Source organism: Podarcis bocagei, assembly GCF_964188305.1.
Source record: "Podarcis bocagei genome assembly, chromosome: 4".
Classification (NCBI taxonomy): Eukaryota; Metazoa; Chordata; class Lepidosauria; order Squamata; family Lacertidae; genus Podarcis; species Podarcis bocagei.
The window spans coordinates 70,857,100-70,882,449 of NC_138128.1; the positions used below are offsets into that span (position 1 = coordinate 70,857,100).

The 25,350-nt window shown below is 43.6% G+C and overlaps 1 long non-coding RNA gene across 1 annotated transcript; it reads left to right on the plus strand.

The window, feature by feature from the left end:
• The first annotated feature begins 660 nt into the window (after positions 1-660).
• LOC308584811 lies at positions 661-23,729 on the plus strand. The gene is made up of 3 exons (XR_014007027.1): positions 661-770; positions 11,019-11,223; positions 23,651-23,729. It is a non-coding gene; the product is annotated as an uncharacterized lncRNA (long non-coding RNA).
• The last annotated feature ends 1,621 nt before the right edge of the window (positions 23,730-25,350 follow it).

Here is a 25,350-nt window from a genome sequence, read left to right on the forward strand (position 1 = left end):
TCAGAAGACTATATATATATATATATATATATATATATATATATATATATAGGAACTCAAACACTGAGATCCTGCTCTGTTCTAGTAACTAGAAGCCGAAAGCACCAGCCTGAAGATGACGAGTGAGACCTCGTCGAAACGTCGCCTAGACACCCCAACTCTTACACGGGAAGATACCCGAAGACACCAAAACCTGCATATATATATATATATATATATATATATATATATATATAATCGCACAAAGTGACTGAATGCAAAACAAGATGAGTCCAGCACATACAGAAATCCGGGATTGTTGTAACAGATTCCATACAAAGATGACTGTCAGTTTTCGTGCAAGTAGAAAAGCAACATGGTCTCAACAGGAAAAACATTATTAACCTTATAGTTTGCAGCCAGAGCTCAGAAAGGTTTTGTTAAATTAAACTTTACTGAACTTCCTTCCACCCACCATCCACAGAGAATTCTAATCTTACTGCATAGACACACTCAGTGGAAAACAACGAAGTTACTGGAAAGCTAATTTTTCCCATTCAAATCCACAGATGGAAGCCCCACAGAGGAAAGGCTGCTATGGCAACCTTACCTGGGTTTTTCTGAGAGATGTCCATTGTGGTGTCTTTTATTATGGGATTGCTGACTAATTGTGGACTGCAAGAGAGATGTTCGATGGGATGCTGAAGAGATGCATGCAGTGTTTAATGAGCTGAGATTAAGGAAAGTGATCTGTGCAATATAATATCGGCTGCAGAACACCAGCTGTGGAGGTGAGTGGGCCTGGGATTTTAATATTTTTACAGATGGTGAAAGGGAAATGGACTAAATCCTTTTCTTATTCAGCTTCCACTCTCCCCTGCCCTCCTCCTGCAGCATCAGACAGATGAAGATTTTCAAGAGTTAGTCCCACTTAATAGCTTGCAAGATCATTAAGTGGGTGAGGGCTGAAGTTAAGATTCCCTTTAAGGTTATTTGCTAGGCCTACATCTTAGAACAATCTGGACATGGGAAAAAGAAATTCAGCAATCTTGGGATCTTCTCTCCCTCTGTTATCTCCCCATGGTTAAGCGTCTTTGAGACAGGGACCTATCTCTCTGTTTATGTCCTGAAGCACTATGTAATTTGATAGATTCATGGAAGTGACTCACTTAAGGAGTAGCCAGTGTGGTGCCCAGTCTTCCAGATGTCATTGGGCAAACTCGCACAATCCCTGATCATTTGTAATGTTGGCTGGGCTGATGAGAGCTGTAGTTTTTTGCCCTGGTATATATTTTTCCAGCATTCAAGAGGCGAGGGCATGCATTTTCTCCCTTCCATCTTGATGGGGCTCAAACTCCTGCTTCCCTATAGAGTGAGACACTAGAGGATGCTATCAGTGTGCGCCATGGTTCCTTTCTTTGACAAAAGGGTCTTGAACCTCTGTCCCAGGAAGGCTTTGAGTGCTTCCTGCTGGTCCTCTGCCAGGACACAGGGATGCGTGTCCTGATTTCCCTCCCCTTTGTTTGTGTGGAGTTCCAAGTCAGTGGTGGTGAGGAGAAAGAGACTTGAACCCGTGTCTGGAAGGGTGCCTGGGAATTGCTGGCTGCAGCACTGGGGCTGCTGGAGTGGGAGTTGTATTGATTTGCACACTTCATTGGACGATTATACAGTGGTGTGTGTCTCAGGCATGTCCCCATTGTTGTGAGCTTATTGGCTACCTCTGTGAATGACAAGTGGGCATTAGTGGCAGCACAATCCCTGATTGGTAAGTAACAGAGGGATGCTGTATCTGTTATTTTTTTCTGCCATTTCTGGTTGCATGTGTCTTTCCTTTCCCCTCTCCTCCAATAAGTTGCCATTGGATTTGGCAACTGCTGTCTCAACATAGAAGCAATGTGTTTCTGGACCTGGTATATGTGAGCACAGGATTGCTCTTCCCTTCCTGGAAATGTTTCCATTCCCAAATGCCAAATCATATTGACATTCTGTATACACCTTGCCTTCCGATGATGCAGGATAAATGAGGACAAACGACTCATCTGAACAAGCTGTCACCTGTCTGCTTCCATAATTTACCTGCAGCACAGCAGAACTTACATTGGAATCAGTTATATTTATTGCTGCCAACACAAAGGTCTTAGGACTGAAGGATTTCCATCTGACAGCTCGTATACGCAGCAGACCAAAATGTACAAGAAGACTATACTGAGGGATCAGGGCAAGAGAAGGGGCCATGTATTTTATTACTTGCATCAATGGTTCCTGTGCGTGCTTCTTCTCAGATTCCTGTTATGCTTCTACCCTTGATGTGCAGTGTTGTCACAGAGTCAAGGCCAATTCATTGACTGGTTGTTATGAGATTGGCAAAACAGTGTTTTCCTCCTAAAGTCCAGCTGCGTATATATATTAGGGCTATCTTACGCACTCAGAAGAATCATGTAGGAAACGTTTCATACACTGTACCTGTCAGGGAACTGCCATCAGAACAGGGGTGGGAAATAGAGGGGCAGTTGTGCTACAGAGAGCCTCCAAAAATCTTGCGAAACAGTTCCTTTTCCGGTGATGATGAAAAGCCCACCTCCAGTGGGAAAGAAGTGAAAGGACCAGAGGATACTGGTGGGAGCCTTAGCACCACTCCTGGCAAAGCCGGCCAGGATGGAAGCACGCTCCTTTCGTTGCCCACCCTGCACAGAAGTCTAAAGCACAAAGAGGGAAGGAAAAGGCTGGGCGTAACGAGGCTTTTATGCTGGGGGAGGTCCAGGAAACAGGCACTCCCAGATTCTGCTAGCGATTGAGGCAGACATGAACTTTGGGGTTCTGCACTGTAAATAGTTTGCACCTAAATAAAACCTGTAAAAGACAGGTCAGAGTCCTGCCTGGTTACTCGTGAGCCATCACTCTTACCATCTGACAGTACCATTTGGGCTGAAAGGTGGGGGGTCACACTCCCCAAGTGGTGTACAGTGAAATTTTGTGTAGGGGAACAGTTAGGGTCAGGGGCACCAGCTTGCGAGGTGGGAGCTTGTGGGGGTGGGGGCAACGTCTGTGGTGTCGTCACGCACATGAGCATCGCACCTCACTCCCTAAGCTGGGAAGAAGCTTCCTGGGTTTTGAGAAGGAGGTGCCAAGGGAACATTTAAGAGAGTAGCCTAGCCTCCTAGGCTCTCTCCCCAATTTTTCTTGTTGGCTTTGTGCATATGTACATCAATTTTCAATAACCTTCTTTTTCATAGTCACACATTTTCTAGAGTCATTACATACAAGTATTACAACCAAGATCATGTCTGAAAATAAGTTATGAAATATACCATGAAATAAAAACAAATGAGTAATTTGCTCCAGTCTTCTAAACAAATCTGTTATCCAGCAATGTGAAGATGACTCTGGCATGTCTAGATGCTTGTGAAAGCTCTCACTTTTGAATGGCTAGAATGTTGCCAATTGTACAAAAATTAAGAGACATGCCTGTTGTGATGCCCACTTTTTCTCTGTACAAAAACAAACACACCAACTGGCATGCTGGTCCTGGACTATTGCTGCCCTAGGGCTGAAAATATGTTTTCCAGGATGTCTAAGAAGTCCATCTACACCCCACATTTCTTATGTATTGGTCCTCCCAATGTAGCAAGATTTGGGGTGACATTTTTCACTTAATAAGAAGGAAAAAAATACTTTGAACATTTATGAAATGTGTGACACAAGAGAGGTAGAAAAAGGTCTGTAGCTTCAGTGCCGTAGGCTAGGGGTGCTGATCCTGCATTTTAATATACAACTTAAAATTAAACTCATTTTGAAATGATACAGTACTTGGGGGAGCTCATTTAATCTACCACATCAAAGGCACTGAAGATGTTCCAATATATTGAGGCTCAAGTGTGTGAAAGTGGTTTAGTTTTTGTGAGTGGTCAGCCACATATATTCAAAGTTAGTCCTTTGATATCAAAGAGCTGGTTTTCCTTAATGGCTGTCCATCTGTAAAAGTAATTAACATTTGAGTAGAAGCTCCTAATCTGTTGGTCTCTAAAGTCATGGTGTTATATATCTTCACACACTTGTCTAAATGCAGAAGACATCAAATGATACAGCTAAATTTGGCCTCTTCCAGAAATACTCATTTTCAGAGGATCGAAAGTTCAGCACTGAAAATTAGCTAGACAGAGCCTGCAATTCAAAGTAGCCTTTCCTGAAAGTAAGTCTTACTGAACTCAAAGGGGACTTACTTCTTAGTAGATGTCCATAGGATTGCATTGTATGACTGCATTACTAAACACACTTACAAGGGAACACACTTGCAAGGTCCCATTGAGCAGAGTGAGTAAATTTGCATAGGATTATGCTGCCCAGTTGTAAACCAATACACATTTACTTCCAAAGGTGGTTGGTACTCACTAGACCTGGTGGAGCTGCTAGGAGGTCATGGGGTGTGACCTATGAGGTCATGGAATCACAATGGGGTGGGCAAGCACACTAAAATAAAAGAAAATTGAATCTGGGACACAACCAGCATATTGAGACCTACAAACAGACTTCTCATATGGCCCCTCAGCACATCTATTCTGTGGTTGTCTGCTGTAACAGACTTAGCTGGGTGGGATGTGCAGGCAGAATGCAGTCCATGCTCCCATGCTCTGCACATTGAGTTCTCATTTGAACCATCCAACTTTTTATAATAGTATTTTAAATATGCCACTGTGTTTTACAATCTTTCACCCTTACAACTTTGTAAAGTGGGTTGTAGTGCAACAAATGGAACTGTTTTAGAACCTTGGAGACAGAGCAGGAGCAGGAGGAGAATCTGGTATAAGTTTTCCTGGGCTACAGTCAGATGCTCATTGTTGGTAATCTATGCAAGTTTAGGTAGTAATACATTTGTTAACCTTTAAAGTACTACTAGACTATTATTTCACTTCTGTCCAGAGTGACTGGAGCCACCCAGAGTGGCTGGGGAAACCCAGCCAGATGGACAGGGTATAAATAATTTATTATTATTATTATTATTATTATTATTATTATTATTATTATTATTATTATTATTATTATTATTTTACCCTTTTGTCTGATAGGGTACTGGAGTAATGTACCCAGTACCATCCAATGACCCTGTGGCAGAGAGGAGAAATGCTAAATTAGGTCCCTCGATCTTATGGTGGGCTGGTTTTTTTTGGCGTGGCAGAGTGTAAAGGCAAGACACTTGCCAATTGGTGTACTGAGAAGGACGATGTGCAATAACGATTAAGAATTATGAGCCCCAGAGATAAATGACCCTAGCATACACAAACCATACCCTTTATAGAATTGGACAGCCTTTTCTTCTGAATGTCAGAATGCAAGTGTCACTATATTCAATCAGGACTCAAAAGAGAAGGCAGCACAAAGGCACTCAGCTCACATGCTTCAGATTATCTCCTTGGGAAAATTCCCATCCTGCGAGTGCCATATTTAGAAAAGTCAGTCTGTGATAGAAGTTGCATTTCCGAGACCTTATGGATTCAGACCTTACGTGCCTTTATTTTTGAGTCATATCGCAGCAAGGCTGTAATTGAAAATAGACATGAGTCAATGAATGAAGAGTTCAATATCCCAGTAAAGAAAAAGAGCACAAGGTTAGTATAATAAAGCAAGGATTAGACGAAGGAGGGCAGGGGGGAGCCTGAACAACCAAAGCAACAGCTGCAGATTTATGTAGTAAATGAAGTCATAGGAGAGATGCCAGTTTTAAAAAGATTAAAGCCGCAGTCTAAAGATACACACAAGCCTCCTGTTCTGTCGCAGGCTGCTCTTGAAGTCCATAATTCCCTCCTCCCCATTTTGAGGGAAGAGTTTATTATTTATCGATTTAGCTGAAGTATTTTTATACCACCCTACAGTCATATTCCCAGGGCAGTTTACAAAAAGAATAAAGCAATTAAAATGCAAATACTAAACACACGCATGGACACAAACTGGCAGCCGCAACATTGTTAAAACAAGAGAAAAAGCAATAAGCAAGATTAAAATCCATTTCAAATGTTATAGGGGCAGCTTGTGAAAAACAATAGCTTTGAAGCCCCATGGAGCTCAACCCTCTGGGTCTGATTCTAAATATGCTGGTTTTGAATTATGGTGGATAAACCCAGTGTCAGTCAAAGGCAGCCAAAACAGCACCAAGCTTACATACCTGCTGGATCAGGGACTAGAAATTCTTAGAGAAGTCTGAGGCATTTCACCTAGTAAGTATTGAAGGTGCAACTCAGGAACTAAACTGTGGTGTGAGTCTGGCTCTGAAGAGAGTAGGGTAGTGACAGGAAGAGTGAATAAGGAAATGATTAGTGCCATGTCAACTAAATATCCACCTCACCTGCTTGCATTTGGGGGCACAGCTGTGTTCACCCCAGTAACCAATTTTTATAATTTATTTACTGCATTTATAGCTCACCTTTTTCTCTAAGGAGCTCAAGGTGACTTACATGGTTGTCCTCCTCTTCCTTAAATCCTGTAAGGTGGGTTAGACTGAGAGACAGTGATCAGTACTAGGTCACCCACAGAGCTTCATGGCCAAGCGGGGATGCTAACCACTAGGCCACACTGACTATTTTGGAGTACATGGTGCTCCCCCTCATTTAATTGCCACAAGGAAGGACCCTGTGAGGTGCAATCCTGATCACACAGCAGATTTCCCCCATGGACAGTACAGGGGTGGGAGAGAAGCTGGCAAGGGACACAACAGAGAGACAAGTCCCAGTATCTCTCTAGACAATGCTACTTGCAAGGAGACAAAAAATTAAAATGCCTCACTACAGCTTGTATCGTGGTCATAATAGGTGACTCTGTGAATGGGAGCATCTAATCCTCAAGAAATGTGGGTGCTCTTTGGGCGCCTCAGGGGAAGACCATTCAAGTGAGCTCGTCTGAGCAACGCAGATTCTGATACCATCCCTAATAAAGAAACCTACTAGCCAAAATTTGAGCTTTCAATATTTTCTGAAGTACCTACTCCCATTCTATTTTCCAGTCTGCAGACAGTGGCAAGCATAACTGTACAAAGAGTTAATAAAGCACATATTAGGCATTTTAAATACTACTGAACATTATTCTCTATTGTAGCCCAAGAGCCTTGGTACCTCCAAACAAAAAACTGCTTTCAAAGATGGCATGCCCACCCCGAGTCCTCAACACAAACGTTCACCATGAAACCACCATGAACCTTTGCAATAAAATGCCCTCGTGCCCTTTTTCAAAAAGCTAGTTCAAAGAAGCAGAGCAGACTTGTGCTCATCATTTATTGATGTGGTGAAGGTCATTTCTGAGGAAGCTTCTGGTTTCAGTCAGCTCCCTTCCTTTCTTTCACACACAAATGCAAACTGTTGTTGAGTGTTTAGAAGGACCTTGGTGATATGAAAAGAAAAAGACAGATGGATACGGGGGTTAAATCCTGTTCCAGCTCACACTTCCCTTTCCTTCTTGTTTAGATAACAGGGGGTAGAGACATTCTGTCAAGAACCATCACAACTTCGTTTCTCCCTTCCCTCAGTTGCCTTGATGCTGGGCCACTGTTCCTCTCCACATGAGTTGCATCAGGACAGGAGAACCTCCAAATGTTGTTGGATTGCAACTCTCATCAAACTATTGGCCATGATGGTTGGGGTTGGTGGGAGTTGTAGTTTAGCAACAACTAGAAGACTAAAGTTTCCCCACTCCTGAGCTACACTGTTCTACATCCATTCAGTTCAAGGGAGGTCCTCCATCATCTCAATTGGAGGTGTTTCTTTAGACCAGGTGTGAGGAACCTTTAGTCCTCCAGATTTTGCTAAACTGCAACTCACATCATTCCTGGTCACTGGCCATGCTTGCTGGGGTGATGGGACTTGTAATTCAGCAACAACTGGAGGGCTAAATGTCCTCCACACCTTGTATGTAAGCTTGCTTCTGTTTCCACCAACAGTAGGGTGTACAGCAGCATATCCCTCAACAGTCCCGATTCAATTTATTGAATTGAGCCATCCCATTTTTGGCATGCTCTCATGTGAGAACACAGTGTCCAAATAATGTGTTTTGGGGTGCCGTACTCTCACATAGATCACATGACTCGCATGGGAGCATGGCCCTAGGAGACACTGGTCTTGGTCTTCCACTGGGACATGTTGGAGAGTATGCAGCAGGGCCTGGAAAAAGTCAGATCACTGAGGCTGCAAGCCTAGCTTTCTTTGGTGTAAGCCTTATTGAACTCATTGAAATGTGTTTTTGAGCACATGTGTATAAGACTGCACTGCTAATGCTTCAGTGTGAGCTGGGGATGAGCCCACCAAAATAACATCATTCTCTTACTTTTGGCAGGTTAAAGGGTAAGTAGGTTTTCAGGATGTGGAAATGGAAGGTTCAAGTTGAGCCACAAGTCATTTTTGACCACCATGGCATTTTTGACTGTAGTCTACAGCCCCATCCTTCAGGGAAAGGTCTTTAAGACTTAAAGGGAAGCATCAATATTTTACTTCCAGTAGCGTAACAGCAACTGAAAACATAATGAGAAAAAGCCAATAACCACTGCAATTTGTGCTTCATAAATTGTTTAGCGCTGCTACATTTTACGGGATTCAAATTTTAGGAACAGCTAGTGAAGCTTTACATATAGTGCCCTGGGCATTCTTCTAAATGTTTGCAAAGAAAGGCTTCTGCACTTCTTACCATTCTAAGCTATGAATAGGCTTCTTCAAGTAATTGGAAAATAATAGTGAAAATGAAGCCATAGTAATTGACATTTCTGCTCCTTTTGTCTTATTAAGAGAAAACTAATTTTGTTCCATGGAAAACCCATTGATAAACACCAAGTATTTCCAATTCAAATGTTGGGATGGGTTAAATTTTTAGATAATGGTGAACAATTTTAATACCCACTCCTGAGACTGATTACCGGTGGGTAGCAATGCATCTTTATATAAGCTTGAGGCATTGTATTTAAAAAATGCCTATCTAGATTGAACAACTACTCAATTTTTAATATTTATTTAATTTATGATATATCATTCGTAATTATTTCTCTACTTACAACATACATAGTGTTGTATCGAGCTACTCAAAACCAACACATTGACATTAATGGACCTATAGTAGTCCTGTTCTTATTTTGATAGTAGGTCTATCTGAATAGAATTAATATTGGCTACAACCCATAGTATCTGTTTCAGTGGAGAGGTTTATTCTGACTCTTAGGATGCGTTTCCAAACCATTTTATTGGCTGGGGAACAAATATTTTTGTGCATTAGCACAATGATACTTCAGATTGCAGTCCATCTTAATATCAGCTTTATTGGTGGTATGATACATTCTATTATTTGTGATTACTTTTGAAAGTCAACACTTTAATCTCATTAGCTGTTCATTGATGAGTAGGTTCGGATTGGAAAACTAGCACCTTGTCTGGGGAGCAAGACGCTGATGAAAAATATTAAAGATTACTGCAAAGAAAATTGACTGTCTTTTATAGTTAGATTCAGTTCAGTTCCTACTTGAAACAGGATGGAAGATAGAAATTGAGCTGGACAGACACCTTTAAAATCAATGGTTATTTTTACAGATTCTGAAGGAAGGAAAACGGTAAAATATTTAGAAGAGTGTGCTAACTCGCATGGAAAAAAACCCAACGCAAACCAAATTTGAACAATGTAGCTTTGCTTTAATCATCACAGATTTGTGGCATTTGCCTATTTATTTTAGGTTCCTTTAATGCTGCAAAAATTTTTGACTATTTCTGAGCTCACAGTGGATAAAGTTTAGCACAGAATTAAGGTTACTTTGCTGAAATGCTTACTTCATTGTTTCTTAGTGTTTTATTTCAAAATCCTATGGATATTTACATGAAAAAAGGTCTCACTGGGATTACTCCCAGGTAAATGATTATAGGATTTCAGCTCCCATTGCTCTTATTTTTGTTCTCTGATTGTACACTGTGGATTTTACATGAATGGGAATGTAGACCTGGCTCGTTACATAGCAATACAGTTCTAAATGGGAACCACTCTTCAGATAATAAGCAGTCTATAAATGGAAATCATAAAAAGTAGAATTAATGAATGAATGGTGGTGCCCTGCTTTTCTAATAGGCACTCTAAGTGGATTGCAACGAATAGTGCATCATAATTCAAATAGCTTTTCTGAGATAAATTGGGACTCTTCACTATCCCCTGATGATGTTTGTTTGATTGATTGTATGTTTTGTGAGTTTAATGGTTCAGTGGTACTACTGTTATTTTCATTTATTGCCATTTCAGAAGGCAAAAACCAACAGGCCCCATTTTTTTTGGCTGACTGGCACAATGAGTAGATTAAGGATAGTGGCTAAAACTCTAGCAGATGGGCTGAGCCTGGCTTCCACAACAGAAAAGGCTGAAATTAGATGCTGCAAAGACTGTATGGATGAAACAGTCTAGCACCTCCTCCCCCTCCCTTCCACAATGTGATATGACATCATCTGCTTGCAACATGACTACATCATTACATTGATAGTCTGTCCAGGCCTCCAAACAGCAGCCAATAAAGTGGAGCAGAGATGGAAAACCAACAACACAATAATGTAAAGTCAACTGTTATGAGGTGTTGCGGGGAGAGAGAGAAGGAGGTAACAAGATGGCTGCTGTGTTGGCGCTAGTCACATGATCACTGCACCATTTAATTTCAGCCTGGGGCCAGGTTATGAAGATCAAAGTTCTCCTGCAAGGATCCCTATGAAACATATGCAACCAATATGGCTTTTGTACTGACCAGACCAGAAGATGGGCTAGCCTTCTCCCTTTTGCCTCACACAATGATTCTGTTGTTGGAATGCTGGTACCCACTTATCAGTGTACCATATCACCTGTGTTTATCTTTAGGACTGTGGTGATGAGTCTTTCAACTGTTTTGTCTCCGACAATAGCCATTAAAATCTGGCTTCTTTCAAAGTCCTTATCCTGGCACTCTGAAGTGTCTTGAATGTACTTTCAGACACATGGATGCGCTGATTTAAATAGTTTGAAATGCCTCCTTTTCAATTTATAATATCTACCTGTGTCTTCTTCCTCTCCAGTTTCCAGGGTGAAAGCCTTCTTACCCTCCTCCCTATTGTTTTTCACAAGTACTGATTAGCAGGAAGTTTGTGCTGAGTATAATAATTGGGGTAGATGAGATGCTGAAGAAGTCAAGAAAATGAACAGAAAAGCCAACACTCTGATACGCGAATGACAGGGTGAAATTATGTCTTTATGCTTCTCTTGTGACAGGCAGGCTAAAAGGTGAGCTAATTTTGCAATATTCTGAGACACCTTTATGGTATTTTGCTGTAAAGACAGTTGTTCCTGTCAGACAAAAAATATGTTGTGAATATTCTGCACCACCACCACCTATCCTTTCAGATGAAAATTGCAGCTGCAACATATCTGGTAGCAGTTCCCCCCCTTTCTTACATTTTTCTGTTGCCATAGCAATGCACGAGACACCAAAACTGCATCATCACACTTGCATAGAGAAATACTTTCACTGTATTTAATGGAAGTTTTTGCTTTAACTAATCATCACTCTAACTAATCATCATTCCTTACATTTTCAATAAAAAAATCCCTCACTTTAGCATTTTGTTTTTAACCCCAGGGGTATATTTCCTTAATTTTCTGTGAATAGAGAATCTAACATAACAGAATGATATATTTATAACAACAGCAAGAGGCACTTTTGTCAGCTATGAAACCTAAAACAGTATGAAATATAAGAGTTTCCATTTTCCTCACCAAATAGACCTTAATATTTTTGAGCAAGGGCTCAGAAATGTTTAGTTTCAGTCCTTGATTTTTGTGTCAATGGTATTTTGGAATATGTGAAGTATATTTGAACATTATATTTTAAAAATTCAAAATAGCGTACTAAAACAATCAATGCAGTTCCATAGCTACGTGGCATCTATCATAGAGGTCCTCAGACTTTGTCTAGAAACACCCATCCAAATGGTCTGAGTCCCCAAATCCCAAAGTTTCTAAAAGGTCATGCATGGATGTAATAATAAAAACAATTGTAATAAAAATGAGATTCAGTGAAGAGAGCCTCTTTTTACTACCATGCAACCATAGCCAACTCCCCCGATACCCCTCACTTTTAGAAACTGTATTGAAGCAATAAGCTACTTCTCTAACCTGCTGCTGTCTTTTGCTATATTGCTTTCCCTGGAATGCTCATGGCATCTTAATGATTAAAAAGAAAAATCTCTGCCTGCCTCCTGCTGTATCCATTCACTGACATTCAAATGACATGAATCTTTCCTACCAGTGGTTCCACTTACATTTCTCCCTCTTGTAGCAGAAACTTCTTTCATACCACTTACTTTGAGTCACCCTTCAGTGAAAAACGTATTGATAAGAATGTCGGCTGTCTCCTTAGTAGACGCTGCATAGGGGGGTGGTTGTGTTGGAGTGAAGATGAACTTGGCCTGCGGCGATGGAGGGAAGAGGCAGGGCTGGGATTAGCCAGCAAGGAAGGCCCCCTTTGTCAAAGAACATTATGAAGAAGAAATAGTAGAGATGCCTCTGCCATGGTTATTCCCATAGTTATTCTTTATTTTAGAGCTATTCAATGTCACTTTTAAATTTTCTTTAGGATTTGTGCTGAGGTCAAGATGCGTGCAAATTTCCTGCATTAGTTCCGATTCCCTTTGCAATTTGCAGTGAAACTGGAACTCATAGCATTCCTAATATCTGAAAAATATTTCGGCGATAACGTTCAGCTGGGTACACGGAATCACTCTGTGGGGTTGGGGCTGGGGATTCAGCTAGCATTTAAAAGCATACTGAGCTAACTTGCACATTTCAAAACAATATGCAAAAGTGAAACATGCAATCCTTCAAAATTTCCATTTCTCTGAATTTTGCGACGCAGCTCTGCAGCCCAGTAATGTGTACAAAAATGCATGCAGATGGAACTGAAATGTAGTGGCAAGCAGGCCCATGGGTAACGGATGGAGGTGAAATGAACCACACCTTGTGATCCACCACCTGAGGCACATTCCCCCCAATGCAATGTTATAGGACCGGCCCTGTCTGTATTTTCATGGTGTTTTACTCTTGTCATCACCATCACCATCATTATCTTCAAGCTATGTTTCTTCAAGCACAGTTTCTATGCCAAACTGTGTTCATTCCCCAGAGTGAGGACTAACATACATATTTTTTTTAAGTAAGTGCAAATAGATTTGCTTTTAAATGCAAACTGAATTGAATTCCTCCCCCGTTCTCTATTACTCAGTGTCTCAATATTTTACCTCTCTGTCCCTGTGTAGATATTATTAGCTTACAATATTTGTCTAAATATTTAGGGAGAAAGGGCATCTAAAAATACCTGAATATGACTGGCGTTTAAAATGACATATAGACAAGAGTAGACCATTAATTAGATCCACAAATGCCAGCTTTCATATAAGTTGCGTGTTGAGTCACAGTAGCCCCCCAATAATTCACACTTCACACATCAATTTTTGTTTAAGGTTTTTGGCATAATTTTGGCCACAACTTTATTCAAATACAAAAATGTGAGTGGTTGCTTAGGCACTGGTTCCGACTATCTGTCCTTGCCCTCAGGGACAGAGCTGGCCTTCCGGATACCAGCGGAAGCCAGCGTGGGAAACAAGTATTGGGTGAGAGATGAAGCTGGGACACAGACCCACACCTCTCACCCTCATGTTCCGTTGGGGCTTGCACGGCCCAAGTCCGACTCCGGGGACAAGGACGAAAGAATGGCAAGCCCCTGGATTTCCTTTAACGGAATTCCCATTCGCATCATTTGGAGGGGTAGGCACTTACCCCTCCAAGCACCAATTTAACCAGTGCCTAACCGCCAACCTTACAAGTTGTGACGATTTGCTACGCAGTAGGCAAAACCAAATGGCACCAGCCAATCAGCCAGATGGCAAAATTCCTACCGTGCCCCCGCACCAAGGCGAACGACACCATGACAGGCATAGCAAGGTCAAGCGATCAGCTTAAATAAAAAACCCCCCTATTAAAGGGAGGGAGGGCAGGTGATCCGATGCAAAACGGCCAAGAGGCCGTGCCAACGTCTGGCCCCTGTATATATAGACTCTGACCCCTCCTCCGAATTGGCAACAATCAAAACACCCCAGCAACCCAGTTTAACCATTTAAATGGTCGGGATTCAACTAAATTTGCCTAGTCACTGGAGGGTGGCCTGTTCCCAACCGCAACACGTGCTCTCTGCTAGGGAGAACACGCTTTGCGTGTTGAGTCACAGTAGCCCCCCAATAATTCACACTTCACACATCAATTTTTGTTTAAGGTTTTTGGCATAATTTTGGCCACAACTTTATTCAAATACAAAAATGTGAGTGGTTGCTTAGGCACTGGTTCCGACTATCTGTCCTTGCCCTCAGGGACAGAGCTGGCCTTCCGGATACCAGCGGAAGCCAGCGTGGGAAACAAGTATTGGGTGAGAGATGAAGCTGGGACACAGACCCACACCTCTCACCCTCATGTTCCGTTGGGGCTTGCACGGCCCAAGTCCGACTCCGGGGACAAGGACGAAAGAATGGCAAGCCCCTGGATTTCCTTTAACGGAATTCCCATTCGCATCATTTGGAGGGGTAGGCACTTACCCCTCCAAGCACCAATTTAACCAGTGCCTAACCGCCATGGAGCCCTCAGCTCACCGCCAAACCACTCACAGCCCCAACCAAGACCTCAGCTTGGTCACCACCGCACCAATCCAAGCCTCATTCCCTGAAGCGGAAAGGTGCATGCCATCAGCTTGGAAAAAAGGATGGCCTCTCAAAAAGAATCTCGGGGTGGGAAATTGCATCGCCACCAGCTCCAAAACTTTTTTGACCACAGCAGAATTGATGCGTTTTCGGGCCCTTTCAGTGGCAGCCGGGCAACGACTGCCCTTCCAAACGCAGCGTTGCAAAAGCTTTGACCAAAAAATTTTCGCTGTCGGCACCATTGCACGCAGCGTCTCCAGGTCACCCAAAATTGCAGCACGTAGTGACAAACAGTCCATGGGCACCAGGTCGTTCTCACCAAGCTGCACCACAATAGCAGCTGGCGGCCCCTCCAAGAGCAACTGCCTCCGGATACTTGGCAGGAACTCCGACCAGCACATCCCACGTCTGGACAGCCAAGACAAGCGAATATGTGGAGGAAAGCCGAAATCTGCACCCAATCCAGATTGCCGTGCTGCGACGCCAGCCCAATGGACGATACTGTGCCCCACAATCCAAACACGGGTCACCGCTAAACCTGATAAATAAGATGAAACAAGCAAAAATTGTAAGACACCAATAATGTTAACGAACATAATCTTTGAATGCATTCGATTTCCAACGACCTGTATTTTATTTCCACTGCCTTATTAACATGCTTTCCGGCCTTCTTGGTGGTACGTTTGTCTAGGCATTGGTTCCCGACTAGCTGCACCTGACTGTGGGGGAGTAATGAATCCCAAGGCAATCGCATCCCGCCAGGTGTCGTTCCCCATAGGGGAAAGATGCACCCCATCTGCCCTAAAGAGGGCAATAGCCTTGAAGAAAATTAGGAGGGTGCAATATTACAGAACCACCTAAAGCAAGGACCTATTTTATTTTATTTGTTATTTTATTTACTTTATTTATTTTATTCTATTATCCACCGCCTTATTAACATGCTTTCTGGCCTGCTCGGTGGTAGTTTGTCTAGGCATTGGTTCCCGACTAGCTGCACCTGACCTCAGCAGGGCAGCACTGACGACTGGGCCCCACCATATCGTCAGTTCCAATAAACAGCATGGGGGAGGAATGAACCAGGATCAGACTCAAGCTCACCCCAAATGCTCCCAGGGGCTCTTGCATGGCCCTACCCCTCAAAAGGGGGCGACAAAAGCATGGCAAATCCTTGGATTCCCTTAATGGAACATCTTTGCGCATTGGAGGGGACAGGTGCTCCAACCCCCCCTCCAGACCACCTTGAACCAATGCCTTAAATTATTTTGAGTCCAGGGAGAGCTGCCATCAACTCAATCCAAGCCCTCTTGCATGCAGGAATGCAAACTTATGCTGGAGGAAGACAGCAAACATTCTCGCCCAGCTGTACCACCAGCACTGCGGGAGGACCTGCACAGGTCACACTCGACTGCACCAAAGGAAGGATCTCCTCCCAAAGCATTCCCCATCTGGACATCCAGTATATGTTCACATGGGCAGGAAGACTGAGATGACGCCCCAGTCCAAACCCGTCAACATGCTTGCCAGCCTAGTGTACAATGCTGTGGCCCAAATGTGCACAGCTGCTCCTATGAAAAAAGGAAACAACAGACAAGCATCAGCACAGACATCACTGTGACACTTCCTGATATAATCCTTGTCAGCGTCAGACTTCCAATGACCCGTATTCACAATCCTGTCTACTGACAGGCCCCCAATGTGCAGCCTTTGCAGCAGCACCTAATCGTAAGGAATGAGGAGTGTTCAGCGGTAAGCAAGCCGCAGGCTCTAATAACTGGTGCACGACGTAAGCACATTGATGCCGGGCTAACGGGAACCCATTTTCATGCACTAGGAGCGGGCCAGCCCCCAGGGAATAAAAAGCCAAATATTCTGTTATCCATAACCGGGCAAGGGCCCTCCTCACCTGTGGCGGGAAGCCTGATTGTGGCACTCCTGCCCACTAAGTCTGTTTTAGAGTTACCAGCTCTAATGACAAGCTCCAAAGGATAAGGAAAAGTCCTGAAGCAATAAGCCTCCAGAATCTCGGCCCCGTGCTGGCTCCAACAACCATTTCCCCAACCCTCAGTGCGAAAATGCAATGGACTACTGAAAGGAGTCTCACCTTGATCTTTAACCCGCAGACAAGTTTTAACTTGTTGCAGATACTGCATAGGTAAAAATTGACCGACTTCCTGCCCACTGTCCTATGAGGTTGGAGCCTATTCCAACCTTCCAAGGCCCTGCGCACTGCAAACTTTATACAAGGGTCTCTGAAAAATTAAAGCTTCAATGAAACAGACATTGCAGCGGACTGAATTCGGATAGTTATAACCGCATGCCCAATCTGCAGCAGGTGGACCAAATACTGCAGGATCTGCTCAGAGGATGGGGGCAAATTCTTCCGAATGGCCAAGAACTGCCAGCTTAAGGCTAAGAAATCCATCCAGGCCTTCCCATAAGAGGTAAAAGCAGAAGGGGAAATGGAATCTGCCGCTCTCTGAAATTACTAATTGTTGTCAAAATGCCACAAGACTGGAAAAGTCTGGCAATAGCCGAGTCTGGAGCCCAGGATCTGAAGCGCTTCATCTGAAAATCGGATAGTGTCAGCGTAATTTGGAGAGTAGAAAGCACAATATTAAACCTTAAGTGGCGCAGCTCGAAAGCATGAGCGGAGGGGCAGAGACTGTGCTACAGCATGAGGACTGTTTTGCCAAGACGCTCACCACCACCTGGTTATCAGACCAAAAGCAGATCCGATGGTCACTGAACTCCTCGGGCCACATGTGAACTGCTACTACAATGGGGAAAACTCAAGAAAAGTTATGTCACATGATTGCCTCACCACACCAGGCTTGAGGCCATAGCTTTGCACACCAGCAGCCCTTGAAATAAAAACCAAAGGGCAAAGATCCAGCAGCACCAGCATGAACCTGAAAATCCCTGAGCGGGTTCAAGGTATCCTGCCATGGCGAACTACTATTGCATACATTCAGGAATTGCTACCATCGCCTGATATCTGCCTTCACCACATTTGGTAGGCATACACAAAGGTAAGGGGACCTCTGTCAGCATCGCCCTTGAGCCAGTGCCACCAACTGGACTCATCCACTTCAGCCCCAACTGGGCTAGGCGAGCTGGGTAGCACTTCCAGAGACCACCTTCTGCACATGAACAGGTCAAAGTGCTGTGGACTCACAGCTTAGAGTTGTGAGCACCGGATTCACTCCAACAAAAAGACAGTCGTCGCACAGCAGAGTCTGAGTATATAAACAACTCAGAGAGCAGCTCTGTAGAATATCTTCTTTATTCTATCTACAACTATACAAACTATATACAGAGCTTAATAGGTCTAAGCATAAATAAATGCTGCACTGCACTGAGTATCTGCAGCTGCCCTTAGCAGCAACCTTATCTCTACACATGATCTCTAACACTCAGTCTCTCTCCCTCTCCGACACTGACTGACTGACTTGGTGCTGGAGCAGAATAAGTAGAGACCAGAACACGCCTCCTCCTCTCTGGAGAATCAGCAGACTCCTCAGGAGATTGTTGGATATGGGAGGGGTGAAATCTAGGCAGCCTGGCCTAGTGGGAAGATTAGTTAAGTGACCCAGCAAGATCGGATCTGGTGAAGCATCACTTGCTACAGAGGAAGTATTACAAAATAACTTCCTTCAAGGCAGACAGCTTCTCCATAGCCAAGTGGTATGTTTTAGCAACGATATCCAACTGGATCCCTAAATAAAATGGGAATATGGGCAAAAGGTATTGAGCTATTGCTTGCCAGCTTCCAGCCCCCGCTTGGGCAGGGGGCATCTTGTGCAGCCATCATGATATGTAAATTTACAGGGCCGACGCTGGCCAGAACCCCTAAAGAAGTCCCAACCAAGCTGCCGCCAAGCCAGCTTCCTTTTCAGACACACACTCTGTGCAATGCAAAACAAACAAACAAAAAAAAAAACCAACAACACACACTCCGTGCAGTGCACACACTCTCCATGCAATGCAACTACACACTCCGTGCAATGCAAAAAGCACGCTCTGTGCAATGCAACTACACACTCCGTGCAATGCACACACAAAACCTCTGTGCAATGCAACTACACACTCCGTGAAATGCAAAACACACTCTCTGCAATGCACACACCTTTCATGCAATGCAACTACACTCCATGCAATGCAACTACACACTCCGTGCACTGCACCCTCTGTTCAATGCAACTACATACTCCGTGCAATGCACACACACTCCGTGCAATGCAAAAAACCAAAGCAAAACAAAAAACACTCTGTGCAATACAACTACACCCTCCATGCAATGCACACGCACTCCATGCAATGCAACTACACACTCCCTGCAATGCACACGCACTCCATGCAATGCAACTACACACTCCCTGCAATGCACACACCCTTCATGCAATGCAACTACACTCCATGCAATGCAACTACACACTCCGTGCACTGCACACCCTCTGTTCAATGCAACAACAAACTCCGTGCAATGCAACTACACACTCCGTGCAATGCAACAACACACTCCGTGCAATGCAACTACACACCCTCCGTGCAATGCAACTGCAAATCTCCTAGCAATGCAATGCAATTGCAGCCCGTGCAGCGCCGTGCTCTGCAACGCACAGAGCAAACTGCAATGCGGGCACGCAAAGGTGCTTTCTCCCAGTTGCATATTGCAAACATGGCGCCCATTACATCCCTCGCAGTGAGGTAACCACCAAAAGGACTTAAGTGTCCAGGTATAGCAATGGGGGAGCATGCAGCTGTCCCATACAGGGACCAATCCTGCAACCTAGGCATTACCGGCACTATGCGCTGACCCAGTGAAACCAATGCTTCATGGACCACATGGGGACACTATTCAGGCCGGAAACGCTTCCAGGCCATCGAATTCTAGGGCAAAGCCCTAGGATCACCTGCTAGGCCAGGCATAAATGTTTCCAGTGAAATAGCAGAGTTGAGGTAGCCCACAGCTTGTCCAGGTACCCCTGCTTGCCCTTTTAGAGGGAAGCACCCCTTCAAGAAACCCAAAGTTCTTTTATCACAAATGGGCCGAACTGCCCAGCAACAGAATAGCCCATAAGGAGCAGTTTGTTTTGTTTTGTTATAACAATGGCTAAGAGGGGGATATGAACTCCCAGGTCCTAGTCCTGCACTTTAGCCACTAAGCCACAATGGCTCATCTCAAAATGGCAGTCGCCTCTATCAGGGCAAAACAAACTTAAAGAAAATAAACTTGTTCAGAAACAGCATAGTTCAAGAGCATATACAGAGTGCTCATAGTCCTTGGAGGCACAGGGAGCCATAAAGCCAACCTTCGGGGATACTATAAACGAAAGTGATATCAGCTAAGCTGGGAACAGCCCTGACTAGCCCCACAATTTCAACAAGAGAAATGGGGGAAACCTTTTTGCGAAAGAAAGCCCCTAACGGGGGCTCTCTCACTATTGGGAAAGGCAAGCCACAGATACAGGGAGAATCTTCCTACAGGGCAGGGTAAGGGGTGGGGTGGGAAATTGAACAGGAAAAGGGGGGAATTAAATTATTTAAGGGACTAGAGAGGATTAAAAGAAAGGGGAAATAAAGAAATAAAGAAATGTAACCAGACAATGAGAAGATTGTCCCAGTGCTCCATGTGATCCGATGCAAAACGGCCAAGAGGCCGTGCCAACGTCTGGCCCCTGTATATATAGACTCTGACCCCTCCTCCGAATTGGCAACAATCAAAACACCCCAGCAACCCAGTTTAACCATTTAAATGGTCGGGATTCAACTAAATTTGCCTAGTCACTGGAGGGTGGCCTGTTCCCAACCGCAACACGTGCTCTCTGCTAGGGAGAACACGCTATACCATGTATTACTTTTCTAGGCCTCCAAATAACAACACTCCAGACAACTATGGAAATATATATTCTTCCGGCAGTTTCCATAGCTTAAAAAGGGTTAAATGTGAAGCTCAGGCCATTATGGAACTAACTTCCAGAGATGAAAGCATGAAGCATTGTTCCTAGAAGTCATTATTACCAGGCAGCAGAAAAGGATGTCCATCACATTAAAAACCTGTCACAGTTTTCTTTATGAGGAGCATTATTGGAAGCTGGTAATCCTGTCCCCCTTATATATATATTTTAAAAAGTCATTTTTCATCATATTTGTTAACAATTTTTAAATTCTTCCTTCCTTCCATAGCACAGAATCCATCATTAGCAAGATACATATCTTTTATTGAGCATTTTCTTATTTAGCACTCAACAGAGGTGCCTATTGTTTTAACTTTTAAACTCCTCTAAATATAAAGAGCACCCTGCAGTTGAGAGAGTGATGGTAAAAAATAAAAACAAAAGCTTGCAAAAAAACCCCTTCTGGGAGTGTATTAGTGCATTTTTCATCAATGAACTTCAAGAACAGCTTCCAAATTCAAAGGAAACATTTAAATACAATCCTCGTGTAAATAACAATAACAAATAAATGCATATGCATTTCAAATATATAAAATGCAAATTCAAATCCCATTAATCAAAATGGAACTCATTTTTCTCCTTCTTCCCGAAGTACATGGAGAATAGCCATCCACGTAGCAGAGTGTCTTCACTCTGGGTTCAGGGAATTATGATCCCTCCCCATGGTGGCAGTCAAAAAGCAGATAACGAAAAAGAGTTCTTACCACATAATTTATTCAGTATTCACACAGAGAGACAAAGGAATGCTGTCTCTCTTAGATAATGGAATTGCTCCAAGTAAAGTCCCACTTCTTCAGTCCCTCCTAATCTACGTTACCCCTGCGCCAGCTAGTCAGTGCTTTCTGCCTCTCAGATTTCTGTTCTGCTACTCTCACGGCCTGCCTGGTTTTGGGAGGGGGGGCGTCAGGAATGCTTTCAAGAGATACTGAATCTGTTATCTGTCTCTCCTCAGGTGCTTCTCCTTCCTGCTGCTGCTGCTCCAATATTTCCCAGCTTTTCGTCTCAGCAGTATCTGAACTATGCCCTTCTGCAAACCACTGTTCTAAATCTATACTGTCCTCCTCTTCTCGGGAAGGTGCAGGGTGTGTGTGTGGCAATCACACAGGGCCCCCGGACGTTTCACTGTCTATTGATCCCTGTGCCACCATGTTATTTCTCACTGCCACCACCCAGGCCCTACCTGGTACAATACTGAGTCCAGTCAGGGTTAAATTGGAACATAAACTTTTATTTATTTATTGCAGTTTAACAAGTGTGTAATTTCATAAACAGTATCGGTCAATTACAATCATGGGGTGCCTATCCAGACCTATAACTTCTGCTACCTGCTCTCACTCACTAAACCACCTCTCAGATATTTACTTGTCTTCCTAGTGCCTAGCTATTCCTGACTCAGCTTTTTTCGCTACACTAACTCAACCTACCCACAGACTCTATCCCAATTCACTCCCACTCCAACCAACCACCCAACGAACTCATGCCCTTTGCCCCTCCCAGAGCTGGTTTTATAGTCCCTCTGACTCCACCCCCTGGGTCCTGATTGGGTAACCTGTTTAACTATTTCACCTCCAACATTCTCATATGTTAATGTCATAGGTGGTGGCTCCCACCATTCCTCAGTCCAGCCCCTGGCATTGAGCACTTCTTTTACTGCTGTATATAATTTCCTGGAATATCCAGAAAACCTAGACATAGGTACAACCTCTTTATTTTACTCATCTATAAGTATTTTCATGCTTTGGACTGATCACTTTTAAAGGATTCTGATCCAACTAAAGTTAATCATGGCTGGGTCTCACAGAAAGTAATCAGAGTAAAGTTAGTGGCAGGGTAGTCTTCAACTGGATCATAATCACTGATCTGTCTACTTTAGTATTAGCTGCACCAAGCTCTCCAAGGTTTGCAGATAAGACAGTTTTCCCAGCACCACCAGGAGTGGTCAGGGGCTGAACTTGGGATCTTTACATGCAAAGTGTGTGTTCTACCACCGAGTTGCATTCACAGTGGACATACGCTGGACTGGGACTCCACTCCAGTATATACAGTAATTACAATAGCCATCCATTCAGTCTGGTCCTTGCTATTTGAATGGCAGTGCCTGTGGGTTTGAGACCGGGGAGATGCAACAGTTACATCAGGGTAGCTTTAGGAAACATGGTATTATTTCAGAGTTGTGGCGCCTTTTCTGGCGTAAATGTTCTAGATCAGGATACTAGTAGTGCAGCCAAATAAGAAGAGAATACATTTTCCTCATAATTTCACTGGAGTGAAATTTATCTGCAAGTCCAGTCATTCTGTGAGCAGAGTGGTGTGAGTAGGCACAGTTTTGTCTGTTGCCTCACCCAGGGAATGCCTTGTGCAATATCTTCATTGTGTCCATTCTGCTGCCCATAAAGTTCCCTATTCACAGCAGGAACATATGAAGCTGCTTCCTACCAAGTCAGACCATTGTTCCATTTATCTCAGTATTGTATGCACTGACTGGCAGTGGCTCTTCAGGGGTTCAGGCAGGGCATATCTCACCATCCCACCTGGAGAAGGCAGGGATTGAACCTGGAACCTTTTGCATGCATTCAGCTATGGCCCTTCCTGCAACATGCGCGCGCGCACACACACACACACACACACAAAACCCTCTTATGCTCATACCACACATACACACCATTCCTATATTACTCACATGATGAACAACTTTCTCACACAGGGTAATAGCTGACAAACACCAGTGTAATGTTGCCTAGTAAAATGAGTTTTCGCTTCCCAAATTTCATAGCTTGTAAATATACAAGTGTCATGCAAGATTCCTCCTAATGACTAAAAGCAACTTATGTGTATCAAGTATGCAAATTGATACAATATGTTTTCCAATTAGACATGGACCGCTGTTGGTGGCGATATTAACAATCCAGCATTGAAACCAATTCAATCACTGACTTCTGCACTTGGGACTGGGTTTATGCCAGGGATCACTGGAGCTTGGTCCTGACTTTTTCTCCCCCCCCCCCCCAGTGTCAAGACTCAATCTCAGAACACAGAAGGTTTGAATGGATGTATTTGTCTATGATCACACAGAGAGCGCAACTCCTCTATCACTTAGTAACTACAGAGTTTTCCCACTCATCAAATATTAGGGAAGGGCTTTCAGATCACCGAGTGTTTGTTTCTTTCTCTAGAAATTAAGCACTACCAACACTCCCATTAAAATTCTGAATGGACGAACTTCCTGGCACATGCTTCACTGAAGACACCCCCCCTTCCCTTTTTCCACTGAGAATGGTATATTAAAATGTGTCTGTCTTCATCAGTCATCACCCCACAGATGATACATCTTTACTCATTTCACATCACTTGTAGTTTATCTGAAAATAAAATTGCTTTGTCAGCTCTCTGATGATCATCTCAGAGGACTTGTCTTCAGAGGCTCTCTTTCTGTGCTTGAATTTCTAAGCACAGTGGGCTGAGCAGTACACATATCCAATAAAATTGACTTTCTCCCCTGTAATAGAGTAATCGCTCCATGATTCTTTTTAGTCACCCTTGATATCAGCTTAGGGAATAGCATGTTTGAGGGTGGATTCATTCAGCTAGGCTAGGAGCCCAATTTCTCTTTTCGTCTTTGCTGTGCCATATCCATAAATGACTCACACCAACCCTGGTCATTATACTTGCCTACTGAAATAAATGAAATCCTCATTTTAAACAGAAATGCTTAAAAAGATTTCCATTGAACGGTTTTGGCACAAAAATGAGTTTTTGGGAAACCCGACATGTTTCTTCAAAAGCCATCTCAAAGATTATCTTTTTCACACTATTCGGCTGCTGATTCATTTTCATTTTTTTTATTTTATTAAATTACTCTTTTCCTTCTACCTGTAATTTGGGGGTGTGATGACCTCACTGAGGACAAACTAAGGCGATTCAGAGTGAGGAACATGCCAATCATGAATGCTGCTGTTGCTCTGAATTAGCTCTGTTTGCCCTCAGTAAGGTCACTACAAAGGAAAATCTGGTTGGTGCTCTGTGACAATGTCACTATTGCTCAGACAAAGGAGGGTAAATGGGGGACTGTGAAGAGGCTGACAAGAGGCTAGTACTGCCTGGGTGCCAAGTATGGTGGTGTAAAATGCCTTAATATCTCCTGAGAATTAAACCACCAGTTTTTGCAGGTGGAGAAACTTCAACATTTCAGATCAGCTTGCTTAAAATAAGGTGTAGCATGGACAAGCAGTGTTGAATGGACATTGTTCCTAGGACTAGCCTGCCACTAGTCTAGCTGGAGGCTCCCTCAGTGCGGTCATTTCCTGTTAACTGCCCATCGTGGACCTCCTGTTGATTCTCCCAGCTCTCAATACAATAGGAGACTGGGTTCAGGGTGGCAGCTGTAGGTCAGCACCAAGAGTAGCCCACTTAGTGGTCACAGTAATAGCTCCCTGGCAGTGTTGTTGCTGCTGCTTAGTGAGAAGAGGACAGGCAAGGCAATGGCAAGGTCTGAATGCTGTGAGAGCACTGGCAGGAGTGCTAGGTTGCTTTGGCCAGTCTGCCAATCCACTTGCTTTCTCAAATATGGGCCTGACCACCAGCTGATGCCAGCTTAGGAGGAAGGCTGCTTATACTCTCTTGTTTTGTGATTCAGCCTAGCTCTGGTCAGGGGCTGACTCCATGCACCTCCCAATTCAAAGGGCAATGTATGATTCAGTCAGATGCCACCT